We start from the raw sequence: 16,364 nt of genomic DNA on the forward strand, positions 1-16,364 counted from the left end.
CACGATTACACATGCGTCCATTGCAACAATGCTTGGAAGACCAGTGGATGCAAGTATTAGGGTGCTGGTAGGATCATGTGTTCTCCGCCAATCAGCCAGAGACTCCATCCGGTGGTGGATGAAGCGATCACACCTGATGAAGGGAGTCCCTTTTCACCAGGACCCTCCAACAAAGACGATAGTCACGGACGCCTCTCTCCAGGGATGAGGTTCTCATATGCGTCCTCTACAAGTACAAGGTCTATGGTCCCACTCAGAAAAGAGTTACCACATCAAATTGCTAGAGCTGAGAGCTGTACATCTAGCTCTCAAGTCACTATTCCCGTCGTTCAAGTCTCAGTCCATTCTAATTCAAACGGACAATACAACAACAATGTATTACTTGAACAAACAGGGCGATACCCGATCAAGAACACTCTCCATAGAGTCTTAAACCATATGGCACTGGCTTCTAGCGAGAGACTTGTCTATAGTGGCCATTCATCTACCGGGCTCTCTCAACTCCCAGGCGGAGCTTGAGAAGCATGGTTTCCCACGGAACAGCTGTGAAGATGGAAGGGAAAGGACTAAGGACCTTCGTACAGAAAGGTACTTTAGAAGTTTTCATTGTATGGTATTGTAGAATTTGGGATCACTTTCACACTGCTTGACACCATCTGAAAGTAAACCTGCCTTACTAAATCGTATAATGTTACCTTTCTTTCTGCATGTTCAATGTAGAGTTAAAAAAAGAAAGCATTCTCTGAATGTAACAGTTGTTACCAACCCCAATCACATCATATCATTTTAATATGGGACCTAGTCTCTTCGTTAAATGAGTGAAAACTTTGGCCTCCTTTATCAGTTCAGTGTGATTCCTGTTTCGGTCTGAAACCCTGTTTAGGAAAAATACAAGGGACGAAAAATACAGCATCTCTGCAGCACTCCTACACCCAGACATTTCACGAGGTAAAAGCTAGTGACATTTGGTGTATGGAAGGGTGGAAAATAGGGAGTTATCAGAGGTCGTCAAACACTGTATTTCCCAGCCCCACAGTAATTACCAATTCTTCAGGCGAGTCTCAGGGTACAGTTTGTAATTCTGCGGTATTCCTGCATCCTAAATTGCAGACCCATAGGTATTGGTAATTTTGGGAGTGGGAATACCGATGCAGTGTCCCCCTGTAACTGGTGTGGATGCAAAGCATATTGAGCTCCTCTCAGGGGACTTTTCGGGCGAGTTTCCACCAGAGGAAAGCATGAAATGCTTACCAGAATGGTGAAATCGAGGACTGGGTGTCCCTGGGATTCTCCTCCAAAGACTTCGATTGTAATAAATATATACTTTTTGAGAACCTTGACTTTGGAGACAGGCATTGTAAAGTACACCATCTCTTATACATGACTATGTTGCACTTTAATTACCACCTTGTGAGATCAGCCACTTACAGGGTGTTGACGAGGGTGCATACATTAACCCCTTCGCTGCGGCTATTCTGCCGCAGCGCTAAGGGGGTAGGGCGGCCGCACGGTGGTCACGTGCTTGTGACGGAACCGCTCCGTCACGGCTCGCGGGTGAGCTGTGCTTGTGACGGAACGGTTCCGTCACGAACGCGCCCGCTCAATGGAACGCGCAGCGCAGGTGCGAAATCAGCGCTGCGCAGGCGCGCCGAGCGGGCCGTGACGGAACCGTTCCGTCACAAGCACAGCTCACCCGTGGCTTGTGACGGAGCGGTTCCGTCACAAGCATACAAGGGGTTAAAGTAAATCTTCACAGCTGTCCAGTAAGGCCATACTGAATTGGCAATAAAAGATACCGACACTAAGGCTCTGTGTGTCATTAAAGGTCAAATGACAAATTAAAGCATTGTGAACGTTTGTTGCATGAAATGTCAATGCTAAGGTGTTGTTCATTTCTGGTTCTAATTTCATGAATTGGACTCCGGCTGCAATTTTAGGGTTGGTGTTAGCCAAAACCTTTTGATTTTACTAAAAGGATATGTATAATGTATTTCCCTAAAGGGGTTTTCTGCCACCTTTCTTCGTCCGTTGTTCTGTTGTCATTCATATCTTGCATACGCACACTATAGCATGCAGCGTGGGGTAGTCGGTCAGCCTACTTCAGCCACTGGCTATTTCAACTTTGAGTGTCTGCATTTTGCTCTCTCACAGCGAGCATACCAACACACAAGATAGTTCCCTTCAGTGCCAGTGTTTTGCTTGTTTTTGCTGTATAATAACTTTAGTTATGTTTTAGTTTTTAAAACCTGACCTGAACACAGGCCATAATCCATGCTTTATTAGTTCCGGTCTCCTGCCAAAGCTGTTGTAAATTCCTTTTAGCGTCGCCTTTGTTTATCTGCCTGGTGGTATTTCACAGCATAACAGATTGCATCCATTGGAAATATAAGATAGCCTCTTTTTACTATGCACGCAGTATACAAACCGAAAACTTCAATATTATAGATGAGAATTCATAAGCGGACAATTCTTCAGAACACATTTATTCTCGATTTAATTTCAGCAGTGGTTCTTCAACAACCGTTGCCCAGAAAGAAAACAAGATTTTATTGTGTTTCATTGGTAGCACTTGTTCTGTCTTTCTTTTTTTTCTTTCTTTTTTACATTTCTTTCTTTCTTTCTTGCCTTCTTTCTTTCCTTCCTTTTCACTATTTATCTTTCTTTCTGCTTTCCTTCTTCTAATGCTTTTTTCTTCTTTTGTTCCTTTGTCATTCTACCTCTTTCCATTGTATCCTTCCTTCTTTCATTCTTTATTTCCTTCTTTTGTTTGTGCTTTCTTTCATGCCTTCTTTCCTTTCTTTTCTTTGTTTTCTCTTTCATTCATTCATTCATTCTTTCCTGATTCTTGCTTGCTTTCCTTTTTTCCTATATCTTCTTTTTTCTTTCCTCTCTTTCTTTTTTCTTTCTTTCTATATTTCTTTATTTCTTTCTCACCTTTTGTCTTTGATTCCTTTTCACCATTTCCTTTCTTTTTTCTTTCCTTCTGCTTTCCTTCTCTTATTGCTTTTTTCTTCTTTCGTTCCTTTGTCATTCTACCTCTTTCCAAAGTATCCTTCTTTCTTTCATTCTTTATTTCCTTCTTTTGTTTGTGCTTTCTTTCCTTTCTTTCCTCTTTCATTCATTCATTATTTCCTAAATTCTTGCAAGCTTTCCTTCTTTCCCATATCTTCTTTTTTCTTTCCTGTCTTATAACCTTCCTTTTTACTTTCCTTCTGTCTTGCTTTCTTTCTGAGATGTTTTCATTTTTTCCTTTCTTGCATTCTTTCCTGCCTTTCCGTTTTCTTTCTTTCCTTCTTTCTCATAGTCTTTCTTTCTCTTTCTGTCTCCTTATTTCCTTCCTTTTCTTCTCTGCTTCCTTCATTTCGTTACTATTTCCTTACTTCTCTCCTTGTCTTCATTTATTTTGTTCTCTCTTTCCTTCATTTATCCTTCTTTCTTTTCTTCTTTCCTTCCTTCTTGTCTTCTTTACTTCCTTCTTTCTGGGCTTTCATGCCTTCCCTGTTTCTTGCTTTTTTTTCATTTCTTCGTTCTTTTCTTCTTTCTTTTTATTTCCTCTGCTATTTTCTTATTTTGTTCGTCCATTTCTTCTTTACTCTATTTTCTTTCTTTCTTTTTTCATTTCTATATTTATCTTCTTTCCTTCTTTCTTTTTTACTTCATTTTTCTTCACTTACTTATTCTTTCTTCGTTCCTTCCTTTTTCTACCACTCCTTTCTTTCTCTCTCTCCCTCATTACCTCTCTCCCTCACTCGGCCGAACGATTGCCATTTTTAGGTTTGAGTTACCCAAAACCTTTTGTTTTTACAAAAATTATGTGTTTGACGTAGTTACTAGTAGGGGTTTTTAGCCACATTTCATCTATTTGTCTGTGGATGTATCATTCAAATTGTTCTATAATCCACTCAAGCATAAATCAAGGGGCAATGTTCAGGGTATTGGCTGACTTCACTCTGAGTTGCAGCATGCTGCCCCTTCACAAGGGAAGCTCAGCCATACAGAAAGTAGTTCCCTTCAGTGCCAGGGAGTAACATGGTAATGTGGTTTTTTTTTTTAGACCAAAAATATTTTTGCCTTTAGTCAAGGTTTTTTTTCTTAGATTGATGAATACACAGCTGCTTCCAGAACAACAAATCTTTGCAACAATCATAGCAAAACAAGATTTGACCAAAAGCTGGTTGACAATGCCAGACCTAATGGCTTTGCCAGTGCTTGTTTCACATTGTCACGTTGAATATTAATCCCAGTAATTATTAATTGTTCCACAGAGATTTCGCAGCCCATAGCCCCCACGTAGATCGATGATATGTCTGACATCCATAACAGGTCCTTCATTTTAAAGTGCTTCATTGTACAACCTTAGGTTTGGCCTAAAGTGTCGCACAATACCTAGAGCACTTAGGTATTATGGCTGACCTTCAGATAACTAATGTGAGAGGTTTAGCCCCAGATTTCATTGTGTGCTAAATGTTTATGGGGCATGAGCTCCGGTTACCACATGCCTTACACCGGGGACAAATTGTTTATTGCGTAAATGCTGTTTGCACAAATGTAACAATTACTCCAGCAAAGCTGGTGATCCCCTAATAAGGGATCAAGTGGAACTTGCCCATGTGTTCCTTGTTCCAGCTGGTCCAAACTTATGTGCTCATTAATTATAATTTTTTTATAATCCAGTTTAATCCATAAATGTTTCCTGCGTCTAGAGTATAAGGTGTGTCTCCCTGTGCTGTGGCACGAACAGAGTTAATAACTGTGGAATCGAATGTTCACAAATCGAATTCCCTTCAATGTAAAAAGTTTGTTTTAAGCAGGTCTGTCACTTTTCTGCCCCGAACATTGTTCCTGTGTCATAATGATCACATTTTTTTGTGAAGGTGAAGAGGAAAGTGATAACACAGACTGAGAGGCCTCCGTTCACGTCTAAAGCATGTGCTTGTCTTTTTTCAGGAGCAGTTTCTGACCTGCTTGAGAAGCACGGTTTCCCTCCGAACAGCAGTGCAGATGGAAGAGGAAGGACTAAGGACCTTCGTACAGAAAGGTACTTTAGAAGTTTGCATTGTATGGTATTGTAGCATTTGGGATCACATTCACACTGCTTGACACCATCTGAAAGTAAACCTGCCTTATTAAATCGTATAATGTTACCTTTCTTTCTGCATGTTCAATGTAGAGTTAAAAAAAAAAGAAAGCATTCTCTGAATGTAACAGTTGTTACCAACCCCACTCACATCATATTTTAATATGGGACCTAGTCTCTTCGTTAAATGAGTGGAAACTTTGGCCTCCGTTATCAGTTCAGTGTGATTCCTGTTTCGGCCTGAAACTCTGTTTTGGAAAAATGCAAGGGACGAGGAATACAGCATCTCTGCAGCAAACCTACACCCAGACATTTCACGAGGTAAAAGCTGGTGAAATTTGGTGTATGGAAGGGTGGAAATAGGAGAGTTATCAGAGGTCGTTAAACACTGTATTTCCCAGCACCACAGTAATTACCAATTCTTCAGGGGAGTCTCAGGGTACAGTTTGTAATCCTGTGGTATTCCTGTATCCTAAATTACGGTCCCAATGGTATTGGTAATTTTGGGAGTGGGAATACCGATGCAGTGTCCCCCTGTAACTGGTGTGGATGCAAAGCAATTGAGCTCCTCTCAGGGGACTTTTCGGGCGAGTTTCCACCATAGGAAAGCATGCAATGCTTACCAGAATGGTGAAATCGAGGACCGGGTGTCCCTGGGATTCTCCTCCAAAGACTTTGATTGTAATAAATATATACTTTTTGAGAACCTTGACTTTGGAGACCTGGGTGTTGACGAGGGTGCATACATTAAAGTGAATCTTCACAGCTGTCCAGTAAGGCCATACTGGATTGGCGATAAAAGAGTCCGACACTAAGGCTCTGTGTGTCATTAAAGGTGAAATGACAAATTGAAGCATTGTGAACGTTTGTTGCATGAAATGTCAATGCTAAGGTGTTGTTCGTTTCTGGTTAGAATTTCATGAATTGGACTCTGGCTGCAATTTTAGGGTTGGTGTTAGCCAAAACCTTTTGATTTTACTAAAAGGATATGTATAATGTATTTTCCTAAAGGGGTTTTCTGCCACCTTTCTTCGTCCGTTGTTCTGTTGTCATTCATATCTTGCATACGCACACTATAGCATGCAGCGTGGGGCAGTCGGTCAGCCTACTTCAGCCACTGGCTATTTCAACTTTGAGTGTCTGCATTTTGCTCTGTCACAGCGAGCATACCAACACACAAGATAGTTCCCTTTAGTGCCAGTGTTTTGCTTGTTTTTGCTGTATAATAACTTTAGTTATGTTTTAGTTTTTAAAACCTGACCTGAACACAGGCCATAATCCATGCTTTATTAGTTCAGGTCTCCTGCCAATGCTGTTGTAAATTCCTTTTAGCGTCGCCTTTGTTTATCTGCCTGGTGGTATTTCACAGCATAACAGATTGCATCCATTGGAAATATAAGATAGCCTCTTTTTACTATGCATGCAGTATACAAACCGAAAACTTCAATATTATAGATGGGAATTCATAAGCGGACAATTCTTCAGAACACATTTATTCTCGACTTAATTTCACCAGTGGTTCTTCAACAACTGTTGCCCAGAAAGAAAATAGGACTTTATTGTGTTTATTGGTAGCACTTGTTCTGTCTTTCTTTTTTTTCTTTCGTTTTTATATTTCTTTCTTTCTTTCTCACCTTCTTTCTTTCCTTCCTTTTCACCATTTATCTTTCTTTCTGCTTTCCTTCTTCTAATGCTTTTTTCTTCTTTTGTTCCTTTGTCATTCTACCTCTTTCCATTGTATCCTCTCTTCATTCATTCTTTATTTCCTTCTTTTGTTTGTGCTTTCTTTCATCCCTTCTTTCCTTTCTTTTCTTTGTTTTCTCTTTCATTCATTCATTCATTCATTCTTTCCTAATTCTTGCTTGCTTTCCCTTTTTGCTATATCTTCTTTTTTCTTTCTTTCTATACTTCTTTATTTTTTTCTCACCTTTTGTCTTTCCTTCCTTTTCACCATTTCCTTTCTTTTTTCTTTCCTTCTGCTTTCCTTCCCTTATTGCTTTTTTCTTCTTTCGTTCCTTTGTCATTCTACCTCTTTCCATTGTATCCTTCTTTCTTTCATTCTTTCTTTCCTTCTTTTGTTTGTGCTTTCTTTCCTCTTTCATTCATTCATTATTTCCTAAATTCTTGCATGCTTTCCTTTTTTCCTATATCTTCTTTTTTCTTTCCTGTCTTATAACCTTCCTTTTTACTTTCCTTCTGTCTTGCTTTCTTTCTGAGATGTTTTCATTTTTTCCTTTCTTGCATTCTTTCCTGCCTTTCTGTTTTCTTTCTTTCCTTCTTTCTCATAGTCTTTCTTACTCTCTCCTTATTTCCTTCCTTTTCTTCTCTGATTCCTTCATTTCGTTACTTTTTTACTTACTTCTGTCATTGTCTTCATTTCTTTGGTTCTCTCTTTCCTTTATTTATCCTTCTTTCTTTTCTTCTTTCCTTCCTTCTTGTCTTCTTTACTTCCTTCTTTCTGGGCTTTCATGCCTTCCCCTTTTCTTGCTGTTTTTTTCATTTCTTCGTTCTTTTCTTCTTTCTTTTTATTTCCTCTGCTATTTTCTTATTTCGTTCGTCCATTTCTTCTTTACTTTATTTTCTTTCTTTCTTTTTTCATTGCTATATTTATCTTCTTTCCTTCTTTCTTTTTTACTTCATTTTTCTTCACTTCCTTATTCTTTCTTCGTTCCTTCCTTTTTCTACCACTCCTTTCTTTCTCTCTCTCTCTCATTACCTCTCTCCATCACTCGGCAGAACGATTGCTATTTTTAGGTTTGTGTTACCCAAAACCTTTTGTTTTTACAAAAATGATGTGTTTGACGTAGTTCCTTGTAGGGGTTTTTAGCCACATTTCATCTATTTGTCTGTATCATTCAAATTGTTCTACAATCCACTCAAGCATAAATCAAGGGGCAATGTTCCAGCTATTGGCTGACTTCACCATGAGTTACAGCATGCTGCCCTTTCACAAGGGAAGCACAGCCATACAGAAAGTAGTTCCCTTCAGTGCCAGGGAGTAACATGGTAATGTGTTTTTTTTTAGACCAAAAATATTTTTGCTTTTAGTCAAGTTTTTTTTTCATAGATTGATGAATACACAGCAGCTTCCCGAACAACAAATCTTTGCAAAAATCATTGCAAAACAAGATTTGACAAAAAGCTGTAGGACAATGCCAGACCTAATGGCTTTGCCAGTGCTTGTTTCACATTGTCACGTTGAATATTCATCCCACTAAATATAAATATTTCTACAGAGATTTCGCAGCCCAAGGCCCCCACGTAGATCGATGATATGTCTGACATCCACAACAGGTCCTTCATTTTAAAGTGCTGCGGTGTACAACCTTAGGTTTGGCCTAAAGTGTCACACAATACCTAGAGCGCTTAGGTATTATGACTGCCCTTCAGATAACTAATGTGAGAGGTTTACCCCAGATTTCATTGTGTGCTGAGTGTTTATGGGGCATGAGCTCCGGTTACAACATGCCTTACATCCTGGGGGCAAATTGTGAACTGTGTAAATGCTGTTTGCACAAATGTAACATTTACTCCAGCAAAGCTGGTGATCTCCTTATAAGGGATGAAGTGTAACTTGCCCATATTTTCCCTGTTCCAGCGGGTCCAAACTTATCTCCTCTTTAATTTTTTTTTTTTATAATCCAGTTTCATCCATAAATATTTCCTGCATCTAGAGTATAAGGTGTGTCTCCCTGTGCTGTGGCACAGGCAGTGTTAAAAACTTTGGAATCGAATGATCACAAATCGAATTCCCTTCAATGTAAAAGGTTTGTTTCAAGCAGGTACTTTTTTGCCCCAGACTCTGCGCCTGTGTCATAATGATCAAAACCTTTTGTGAAGGCGAACAGGAAAGTGACTGAGAGGCCTCCGTTCACGTCTAAAGCATGTGCTTGTCTTTTTTCAGGAGCAGTTTCTGACCTGCTTGAGAAGCACGGTTTCCCACTGAACAGCAGTGCAGATGGAAGAGAAATGACTAAGGACCTACGTACAGGAAGGTACTTTAGAAGTTTGCATTGTACTGTATTGTAGCATTTGGGATCACATTCACACTGCTTGACACCATCTGAAAGTAAACCTGCCTTACTGAATAGTAAGATGTTATTTTTCTTTCTGCATGTTCAATGTAGAGTAAAAAAAGAAAGCATTCTCTGAATGTAACAGTTGTTACCAACCCAATTCACATTATATAATCCTAATATTGGACCCAGTCTCTTTATTAAATGAGTAAAAACGTTGGCCTCCTTTATGAGTTTAGTGTGATTCCTGTTTCGGCCTGAAGCACTGTTTTGGAAAATCCAAAGGACAAGCAATACAGCATCTCTGCAGCACTCCTACACACAGACATTTCACGTGGTAAAGGCTGTTGAAATCTGGTGTATGGAAGGGTGGAAAATGGGGTATTATCAAAGGTCATCAAACACTGTATTTCCCAGCACCACAGTAATTACCAATACTTCAGGGGAGTTTCAGGGTACAGTTTGTAATTCTGCCATATTCCTGTATCCCAAATTGCGGATCCCATTGTATTGGTAATTTTGGGAGTGGGAATACCGATGTAGTGTACCCCTGTAACTGGTGGGGATGCAAAGCATATTGAGCTCCTCTCAGGGGACTTTACCGGTGAGTTTCCACCAGAGGAATTCATGCAATGCTTACCAGAATGGTGAAATCGAGGACCCGGAATCCCAGGGGTTCTCCGCCATAGACTTCGATTGTAATAAATATATACTTTTTGAGAACCTTTTTGACAACCTTGACTTTGGAGACGGGCATTGTAAAGTACACCATCTCTTACACATGACTACGTTGCACTTTAATTACCACCTTGTGAGATCAGCCACTTGCAGGGTGTTGACGAGGGTGCATACATTGAAGTGAATCTTCACAGCTGTCCAGTAAGGCCATACTGGATTGGTGATAAAAGTATCCGACACTAAGGCTCTGTGTGTTATTAAAGGTCAAATGACAAATTGAAGCATTGTGAACGTTTGTTTCATGAAATGTCAATGCTAAGGTGTTGTTCATTTCTGGTTCTTATTTCATGAATTGGACTCTGGCTGCAATTTTCGGGTTGGTGTAAGCCAAAACTTTTTGATTTTACTAAAAGGATATGTATAATCTATTTTCCTAAAGGGGTTTTCTGCCACCTTTCTTGGTCCATTGTTCTGTTGTCATTCATGTCTTGCATACGCACACTATGGCATGCAGCGTGGGGCAGTCGGTCAGCCTACTTTAGCCACTGGCTATTTCAACTTTGAGTGTCTGCATTTTGCTCTGTCACAGCGAGCATACCCACACACAAGGTAGTTCCCTTCAGTGCCAGTGTTTTGCTTGTTTTTGCTGTATAATAACTTTAGTTATGTTCTGAAACGTGCAGGTGAGGGTCTTAAAATCTGCAATGCGCTGCCACGTTTAAAACTTTATTGTAGATTTACCAAGCCTTCCTTACCTCGAGGCAGGAAGTCCCCAGAGGTGTGCACGCGGGCTCCTACAGTGCACGCGGTGCCCCTACTCGTGCATAGGTGTGCCCGCTGTGCTGGTACTTGTGCAGAGGTGTGCACGCTGTGCTGGTACTTGTGCATAGGTGTGCCCGCTGTGCCAGGACTCGTGCATAGGTGTGCTCGCGGACTGCTGCAGCTCTGCTGGTGTGTTTGTTGTTTTGGGTCCAGTGCTGCGTTCTGGAGCGCAGCAGGCGGGGGTGCAAGGAAGCAGCGTGCACACATATTTCAAATGTTCCTGTGGTTATAAATAAAGCGGGGCCTGCTGTGCCGCAACACGCCGGGGCTCGGCTTTCCAGGCCTTTCCTTATGGCCTCTGTGCGTTAACACTGTCACCGCTGAGGGCGCCGCCGTGGGGGGAGGACGGAAGGAGAGTGTGTGCCTGCTAACTGTGGCACGAGGGAGGCCGGAGGGGGCTGGCCGCTGGCAGAGTCACCAGGCCGAGTCCCACATACCCAGCCGCACACGTACATCCCCTTAATGTCATCTGTGCCCTCTTCCAACCCTAGCATCCTCCCTCCACCACTCGTGCCAGTCACCCCTGTCCTTTCTGTGCCCTCTGCCAACACTAGCATCCGCCACACTCGCCTGGAGCATGGGTGCCAGTAACCTCTGTCCTTTCTGTGCCCTCTGCCAACCTTAACACCCCCCTCCACTCGCTTGTGTGTGTGGGTGGCGCTGTGTGTGTGTGGGTGGCTCTGTGTGGGTGGCTCTGTAAGTGTGTGTGGGTGGCTCTGTGTGTGGGTGGGTGGCTCTGTGTGTGTGGGTGGTTCTGTGTGTTTGTGAGTGGCTCTGTGTGTGTGTGGGTGGATCGGTGTGTGTGTGTGTGGGTCTGTGTGTGAGTGGCTCTGTGTGGGTGGCTCTGTATGTGTGTGTGGGTGGCTCTGTGTGTGTGGGTGGCTCTGTGTGTGTGTGGGTGGCTCTGTGTGTGTGTGGGTGGCTCGGTGTGTGAGGGTGGCTCTGTGGGTGTGTGTGTGTGTGTGTGTGGCTCTGTGTGGGTGGCTCTGTATTTGTGTGTGGGTGGCTCTAAGTGTGTGTGGGTGGCTCTGTGTGTGTTGCTCTGTGTGTGTGGGTGGCTCTGTGTATGTGTTGTTGGCTCGGTGTGTGTGGGGGTGGCTGTGTGTGGCTCTGTCTGTGTGTGTGTGGCTCTGTGTGTGTGGCTCTGTGTGTAGATGGCTCTGTCTCTGTGTGGCTCTGTCTGTGTGTGGGTGGCTCTGTCTGTGTGTGTGGCTCTTTGCGTGTGTGGCTCTGTGGGTAGCTTTTTTTGTAGGTGGCTCTGTGTGTGTAGGTGGCTCTGTGTGTGTGTGTGGGTGGCTCTGTGTGTGTGTGGGTGGCCTTGTGTGTGGGTGGGGGGCTCTGTGTGTGGGTGGGTGGCTCTGTGAGTGTGTGGCTCTGTGTGTGGGTGGGTGGCTCTATGTGAATGACTGTGTGGGTGGCTCTCTATGTGTGGGTGGGTGGCTTTGTGTGTGTGGCTCTGTGAGTGCAAATGCAATAGGTCTCGCATTTGCGAGCCATTAAGCTATTGGCATTGTAAATGACAATGCCATTTATTTATGTTTTAAAAACAAAAACATAAATAAAAATAATGTCATGAGCATTGCCAATAGCTCTAACTTTAACAATGCCGAGACCATTGCATTGTAAATACTTGTTCTTTACTTCTCTCCTTTTCTTCATTTCTTTTGTTCTTCCTTTCCTTTATTTATCCTCCTTTATTATTCCTTCTTGTCTTCTTTACTTCCTTCTATCTGGCCTTTCATTCCTTCCCTTTTTCTTACTTTTTTTCCTTTCTTCGTTCTTTTCTTCTTCCTTTTGATTTCCTCTGCTATTTTCTTATTTTGTTTGTCCATTTCTTCTTTACTTTATTTTCTTTCTTTCTTTTTTTCATTTCTATATTTATCTTCTTTCTTTTTTTCATTCCTTTTTCTGGACTTCCTTATTCTTTCTTCTGTCCTTCCTTTTTCTACCACTCCTTTCTTTCTCTCTCTCCCTCACTCGGCAGAACGATTGCCATTTTTAGGTTTGTGTTACGCAAAACCTTTTGTTTTTACAAAAATTATGTGTGCGACGTACTTACTTTTAGTTTGTTTTAGTCACAATTCATCCATTCGTCTGTGGTTGTATAATTCACATTTTTGCACTCCCCACTCAAGCATACATCAAGGGGCAATATTCCAGCTATTGGCTGACCTCACTATGAGTTTACTCCAGCAAAGCTGTTGATCTCCTAATAAGGGATGAAGTGGAACTTGCCCATGTTTTCCCTGTTGTATTGTGTCCAAACAAACGTATGTCCTCATTAATTATTTTTTTTATAATCCAGTTTCACCCATAAATGTTTCCTGTGTCTAGAGTATAAGATGTGTGTCTCCCTGTGCTGTGGCACAGACAGAGTTAAAAACTTTGGAATCGAATGTTCACAAATCGAATTCCCTTCAATGTAAAAAGTTTCTTTCAAGCATGTCTGTCACTTGTTTTGTGCCCTGGTCTCTGCGCCAGTGTCATAATGATCAAAACCTTTTGTGAAGGCGAAGAGGAAAGTGATAACACAGACTGAGAGGCCTCCGTTCGCGTCTAAAGCATGTGCATGTCTTTTTTCAGGAGCAGTTTCTGACCTGCTTGAGAAGCACGGTTTCCCACCGAACAGCAGTGCAGGTGGAAGAGAAAGGACTAAGGACCTTCGTACAAAAAGGTACTTTAGATGTCTGCATTGTATCGTATTGTAGCATTTGGGATCACATTCACCCTGCTTGACACCATGTGAAAGTAAACCTGCCTTAGTAAATCGTATAATGTTACCTTTCTTTCTGCATGTTCAATGTAGAGTTAAAAAAAGAAAGCATTCCCTGAATGTAGCAGTTGTTACCAACCCCACTCACATCATATCATTTTAATATGGGACTTTAGTCTCTTCGTTAAATGAGTGAACACTTTGGCCTCCTTTATGAGTTCAGTGTGATTCCTGTTTCGGCCTGAAACACTGTTTTGGATTATGCAAGGGACGAGGAATACAGCATCTCTGCAGCACTCCTACACCCAGACATTTCACGAGGTAAACGCTGGTGAAATTTGGTGTATGGAAGGGTGGAAATGGGGAATTGTCAGAGGTCGTAAAACACTGTGGGGCATATTATCAAGCCTGTGCGCTAAAATTATCGCCGCTTTATCGGCCGAAAACGGACGATAAAGCGGCGATAATGGGCTTGATAATATGCTCTGTGGAATTCCAATCGAAGCCCATGTTAGATGTCTTCACATCTAACATGTGCTTCGATTGGAATTCGATAGAGCATATTATCAAGCCCATTATCGCCGCTTTATCGGCCGTTTTCGGCCGATAAAGCGGCGATAATTTTAGCGCACAGGCTTGATAATATGCCCCTGTATTTCACAGCACCACAGTAATTACCAATTCTTCAGGGGAGTCTCAGGGTACAGTTTGTAATTCTGCGGTATTCCTGTATCCTAAATTGCGCTCCCCATGGTATTGGTAATTTTGGGAGTGGGAATACCGATGTAGTGTCCCCCTGTAACTGTTGGGGATGCAAAGCATATTGAGCTCCTCTCAGGGGACTTTACAGGTGAGTCTCCACCTGAGGAAAGCATGCAATGCTTACCAGAATGGTGAAATCGAGGACCGGGTATCCCAGGGGTTCTCCGCCATAGACTTCGATTGTAATAAATATATTCTTTTTGAGAACCTTTTTGACAACCGTGACTTTGGAGACAGGCATTGTAAAGGACACCGTCTCTTATACATGACTACGTTGCACTTTAATTACCACCTTGTGAGATCAGTCACTTGCAGGGTGTTGACGAGGGTGCATACATTAAAGGGAATCTTCACAGCTGTCCAGTAAGGCCATACTGGATTGGCGATAAAAGATTCCAACAGTAAGGCTCTGTGTGTCATTAAAGGTCAAATGGCAAATTGAAGCATTGTGAACGTTTGTTGCATGAAATGTCACTGCTAAGGCGTTGTTTGTTTCTGGTTCTAATTTAATGAATTGGACTCTGGCTGCAATTTTAGGTTTGGTGTTAGCCAAGATCGTTTGATTTTACTAAAAGGATATGTATAATGCATTTACTTAAAGGGGTTTTTAGCCACCTTTCTTCGTCCATTGTTCTGTTGTTATTCATATCTTTCTTACGCCCACTACAGCATGCAGCGTGGTGCAGTGGGTCAGCCTACTTCAGCCACTGGATATTTTAACTTTTAGTGTCTGCATTTTGCTCTGTTACAGCGAGCATACCCACACACATGGTAGTTCCCTTCAGTGCCAGTGTTTTGCTTGTTTTTGCTTTATAATGACTTTAGTTATGCTTTAGTTTTTAGAGCCTGACCTGAAAACAGGCCATATTCCATGCTTTATTAGTTCATGTCCCCTGCCAATGCTGTTGTAAATTCCTTTTGGAGTCTCCTTTGTTTATCTGTCTGCTGGTATTTCACAGCATAACAGACTGCTTCCACTGAAAACTGTTCTGTAATAAGATAGCCTCATGTTACTATGCATTCAGTGCACAAACCGAAAACTTCAATATTATAGATGGGAATTCATTAGCGGACATTTCTTCAGAATACATTTATTCTGGACTTAATTTCACCAGTGCTTCTTCAACAACTGTTTCCCAGAAAGAAAACAGGATGGTATTGTGTTTTATTGGCAGCACTTGTTCTTTCTTTCTTTTTTTTGTTTCTATATTTCTTTCTTGCCTTCTTTCTTTCCTTCCTTTTCACCTTTTTTTTTCTTTTTTCTTTCTTTCTGCTTTTCTTCTCTTACTTCTTTTTTTCTTTTTTTGTTTGTCATTCTACCTCTCTTTCCATTGTATCCTTCTTTCTTTCATTCCTTCTTTTGTTTGTGCTTTCTTTCTTTCCTTCTTTCCTTTCTTTTCTTTCTTACCTCTATCATTCATTTATTCATTCTTTCCTAAAATCTTGCTTGCTTTCCTTTTTTCCTATATCTTTTTTCTTTCCATTCTTTCTTTCTTGCTTTTCTTTAATTTTTTTTCTCTCCTATTTCCTTCCTTTTTCCTTTCCTTCTTTCTTGCTTTCTTTCCTGCTTTCCTTATTTCTGAGACTTTTTCATTTTTCCTTTCTTGCATTCTTTCCTGCCTTTCTGTTTTCTTTCTTTCCTTATTTCTCGTAATCTTTCTTTATCTTTCTGTCTCCTTCTTTCCTTCCTTTTCTTCTCTGCTTCCTTCATTTCATTACTTTTTTATTTTCTTCTCTCATGTTCTTCATTATTTTGTTCTTTCTTTCCTTTATTTTCCCTCCATTCCTTCTTTCCTTTATTTTTCCTTCCGTTTTTCTTCTTTCCTTCCTTCTATCTGGCCTTTTATTCCTTCCCTTATTCTTGCTTTCCCTCTTTTCTTCGTTCTTTTATCCTTTCTTTTTATTTCCTCTATATATTTTCTTATTTTGTTCCTCCATTTCTTCTTTTCTTTATTTGCTTTCTTTTTTTCAGTTTCTATATTTATCTTCTTTCCTTTTTTTCTTTTCCTTCCTTTTTCTTCACTTCCTTGTTCTTTCTTCTTTCCTTCCTTTTTCTACCACTCCTTTCTTTCTCGCTCTCCCTGATTACCTCACTCGGCTGAACGATTGCCATTTTTAGGTTTGTGTTACCCAAATCCTTTTATTTTTACAAAAATGATGTGTTTGACGTAGTTACTTTTAGGGGGTTTTAGCCATATTTCATCCATTTGTCTGTGGATGTATCATTCAAATTTTTCTACAATCCACTCAAGCATAAATCAAGGGGCAATGCTCCAGCTATTGTCTGACTTCACTA

The 16,364-nt window shown here is 41.1% G+C and overlaps 1 long non-coding RNA gene across 1 annotated transcript in view; it reads left to right on the forward strand.

The window, feature by feature from the left end:
* Window positions 1-4,945: 4,945 nt before the first annotated feature.
* Window positions 4,946-16,364, forward strand: part of LOC147691964 (uncharacterized) — a 158,979-nt gene continuing 147,560 nt past the window's right edge. Inside the window, exons 1-3 of the long non-coding RNA XR_015299979.1 lie at window positions 4,946-5,038; window positions 8,982-9,072; window positions 13,177-13,267. This is a non-coding gene — a long non-coding RNA (uncharacterized LOC147691964). The remainder of the gene's footprint in view (window positions 5,039-8,981; window positions 9,073-13,176; window positions 13,268-16,364) is intronic.

The sequence above is a fragment of the Lissotriton vulgaris genome, chromosome 9 (assembly GCF_964263255.1).
Source record: "Lissotriton vulgaris chromosome 9, aLisVul1.2, whole genome shotgun sequence".
Classification (NCBI taxonomy): Eukaryota; Metazoa; Chordata; class Amphibia; order Caudata; family Salamandridae; genus Lissotriton; species Lissotriton vulgaris.